This window comes from Pristiophorus japonicus, chromosome 14 (assembly GCF_044704955.1).
Source record: "Pristiophorus japonicus isolate sPriJap1 chromosome 14, sPriJap1.hap1, whole genome shotgun sequence".
Taxonomy (NCBI): Eukaryota; Metazoa; Chordata; class Chondrichthyes; family Pristiophoridae; genus Pristiophorus; species Pristiophorus japonicus.
Window position 1 is genome coordinate 148,003,995 of NC_091990.1, and position 4,381 is coordinate 148,008,375.

Below are 4,381 nucleotides of genomic sequence, written 5' to 3' on the forward strand. Positions count from 1 at the left end.
CAGCCCAAGGCCCCACCCTATTGCTGGCCAAGAACAGAAAGCCACTCATTAAGGACACCGAGGTAGTCAAAGCCCGCTGGAAGGAGCACTTCGAAGATCTCCTTAACCGAGACTCTGCATTTGACACGAGCGTCCTTGCCTCCATCCCGCAGCATGCTACCCGCCATCACCTCAGCAAAACCCCAACCCTGCATGAGATAGAAAAGGCCATCTGTCAGCTTAGGAACAACAAGGCCTCAGGAGCAGATGGAATCCCCGCTGAGGCACTAAAGTATGGCGGAGAAGCACTATAGGCAAAAATGCATGACCTCATCTCCCTTATGTGGAAGGAGGCGATCATGCCAGGAGATCTCAGAGATGCCGTAATTGTGACCATCTTCAAAAAAGGGGACTAGTCCAACTGCGGTAACTACAGAGGAATCTCCCTGCTGTCGGCCACTGGGAAGTCATTGCAAGAATCCTCCTCAATCGTCTTCTCTCCGTGGCTGAAGAGCTTCTCCCAGAGTCGCAATGCGGTTTCCATCCACTAAGGGGTACAACGGACATAATCTTCACTGTGCGACAACTACAAGAGAAATGCAGGTAACAGAATCAACCCTTGTACAGGGCCTTCTTTGACTTCACAAAGGCCTTTGACACTGTCAACTGTGAGGGACTATGGAGCATCCTTCTCCATTTCGGCTGCCCCCAAAAGTTTGTCACTATCTTCCGCCTGCTCCACGATGACATGCAAACTGTGATCCTGACCAACAAATCCACCACAGACCCAATCCACGTCCGGACTGGGATCAAGCAGGGCTGCGTCATCGCACCAGCGGTTTTCTTGATCTTCCTTGCTGTGATGCTACATCTCACCCTCAACAAGCTCCTCGCTGGAGTGGAACTAAACTATAAAACCAATGGAAACCTGTTCAACCTTCGCAGCCTCCAGGCTAAGACCCAAGGTCGTCCCATCCTCTGTCATTGAACTACAGTATGCAGACGACGCTTGCGTCTGTGCACACTCAGAGGCCGAACTCCAAGCCATCGTCAACACTTTCACTGAGGCGTACGAAAACATGGGCCTTGTGCTAAACAGCTGTAAGACAAAGGTCCTCCATCAACCTGACCCCACCACTCAGCACTGCCCCCTGGTCATCAAAATCCATTGCGCGGCCTTGGACAATGTGGACTATTTTCCATACCTCGGGAGCCTACTATCAGCAAGGGCAGACATCGATGATGAGGTCCAACATCGCCTTCAGTGTGCCAGCACAGCCTTCGGTCACCTGAGGAAGAGAGTGTTTGAAGACCAGGACCTCAAATCTGGCACCAAGCTTATGGTCTACAGGGCAGTAGCGATACCCGTCCTCCAATACGGCTCCGAAACGTGGACCATATACAGCGGACATTTCAAAGTGCTGGAGAAGTACCACCAATGCTGCCTCCGCAAGATCCTGCAAATCTACTGGAAGGATAGATGCGCCAACGTCCGGGTTCTTGCTCAGGGCAACATCCCCAGCATCGAAGCACTGACCATGCTCGACCAGCTCCATTGGGTGGGCCACATTGTATGCATGCCCAACACGAGACTCCCTAAGCAAGAGCTCTACTCAGAACTCCTACAAGGCAAGTGAGCCCCAGGTGGGCAGAGGAAACGTTTCAAGCACACCCTGAAAGCTTCCTTGATAAAGTGCAACATCCCCACTGACAGCTGGGAAACCCTGGCCCAAGACCGCCCAAAATGGAGGAAGAGCATCTGAGAGGGTGCTGAGCACCTCGGGTCTCATCGCCAAGATCATGCAGAAATCAAACGCAGACAGCGGAAGGAGTGTGCAGCAAACCAGGTTTCCCACCCACCCTTTCCTTCAACCACTGTCTGCCCCACCTGTAACAGAGACGGTAATTCCTGCATTGGACTGTACAGCCACCTGAGAACTCACTTTTAGAGTAGAAGCAAATCTTCCTCGATTCCAAGGGACTGCCTATGATGATGATATTCCATGGGCTTCAACTTTGTTGGCAAGCCTATTACATGGCACTTTGTCAAACGCTTTTTGGAAATCCATGTTCACTACATCAAGTGCATTACCCTCATCAACCCTCTCTGTTACCTCATCAAAAAACTTGACCAAGTTAGTTAAACACGATTTGCCTTTAACAAATCTGTGCTGGCTTTCCTTAATTAATCCACACATGTCCAAGTGACTGTTAATTTTATCCCTGATTATTGTTTCTAAAAGCTTCCCCACTACCGAGGTTAAACTGACTCACCTGTAGTTGATGGGTTTATCCTTACACTGTATTTTGAACAAGGGTATAACATTTGCAATTCTCCAGTCCTATTGGCTGTAAAGCACTTTGGGACACCCTGAGGTTGTGAAAGGCGCTATATAACGGTGTTAGGCCACTTGAATATGCTAATAAAGGACCTAATATCTATTTTAGGACTCCAACCAGAACCAATTTCCCCAATTTCAGGAAAACCAGTTCTACATGTGGCCTAACCAGTGGTCCTTAAAGGGACAGCTGGAGGCTGTCACCAAAAAGGTAAGCTCCTCCCAGCTCCACATTAAATCCATGGGCCGCTGCCATCCACTATTTACCACCCTTATAATTGCCTCCACACACCCCTCCCCTGTCCCCCCCCCCCCCCCACCCCACCCCCGAACCCCGACTCACCTGAGGCTCTTGGCTGGCATCCCAGCCAGCTGAAATCGCAATCTTCTTGTGATGGTGAGCTGCTTCTGGGGCCACGAATGTGCCTACAGGTCCCTCGGTACTTTCCAAATGAGGCTGGTGGACATATTTGCAGCAGTCCTATTGTCAGCCTCATTAGGTGTGTGCAGTATGCAATGTACCAGGATCGGGCCCTGATTCAGGTGCGATCCAATATCCAAGCCCTTGTGTTCTTGGCATAAAACACGAAGGACTAACTAAATGAGCATTGACTCCTGTGGTTTGGTACTTCCAAGATATTGGAAATACTGAAAGCTTTGTCATACCTCCCTGAAGTTGTAGGGAATTTTCTCTGGCATAGAGTATGTCATCCTCATCCAACCTCGGAGTCTTAATGACTTTTTAAATTATTTGGGATTTTTATGTCTGATTCAACAAGATTTTTGCATCAATATATAACATTCAATTAGGAATTTTAATTTTGAACTTCTGATAAGTTTAAAACAAGTTAAGAAAATTAATTAATTTTTGATCTCTCGCCCTCTCTAGTTGCGTCTCTAAATTCCTACGTACGCTGCTCATTATTTTACTGGCTCACACCTCTCTCTATTTAGGACTCTTTCTAATGGGGGTTTGAGCCCTGAAAAAAAAAGCGCACACCTCAGCTGTCAATCACCCTGATTTATACAGTCAATGGCCAGAATTGATTTCACTCCTTGCAAACGTGGAAAACACATCATGTTCATCGCTGGAGAGGAGGCAAACTTCCCTGTAACCCATAGCATTCCATATCAGTGTGCAGCACATGTTGGAGCAGTGGTGGGAATAATAGAGGGGAAGGTCGGGAATGGGTGGGTGGTGGTTTTCAGTGCATATATATATATATATATATATATGTAAAAAGTGGGTTTCAACTGGAGTAGTTTGAAGTTGACATGAAGTGGGGGCAGTGATGGTGGGGAATCAAAGGTGAAGGCGATGAGTGAACAGGGGATTGTAATGCATTGTGGGAGGACCTTCACCACATGGACTGCAGCAGTTCAAGAAGGTGGCTTACCACCACCTTCTCGAGGGCAATTAAGGATGGGCAATAAATGCCAGAGACGCCCACATCCCAGGAACTAATTAAAAAAAAATACAGGAGTATTATAATACATGAAAAGCGATGGATGATGAGGGGTAAAGTCAGTAATTCAGAAACACTGGGAGATGTGGATGGAGGATCTTGAAAATATGGATTGGGTAGAGAGAATCTTGAAGACATGGACTAGGAATGGAATGTCTTTAAGGGTAGCAAGAAGGTACGGGTTAATGAGAAGAAGTATACTTAGAGCAGGTAGTGAGGGAAGGAATAAATGTGTGATTCCCTGGTGGTCTAGTGATTTGTCTGCATCTGTGTTTTTTAGCAGTATGGTGTGAGGAATGCATCCATGTTTCCTTGCTGTCCATGGAGGCTTACACGCGAGACTGTGGTAATTGGGACCAGATTTAAGGTTTTGTGAATAGTTAAATTTAAAACTAAAACCATAAGGTCTTAGTCACAGTCCCATTTTACAGCTGGTCACTGTCGGCTAGATTCTCAAATCAGGTTTGTATTATGGTATTTTTGGAACGAATTAAGTGGTCACTTTGATAAGTGTTGCTAGCCAGATATTTTAATGACTGGTTCAGTTATATTGATTTTTAATTCACTCTGCTAGCCTTGCAGCAGAATTTGGTGTGC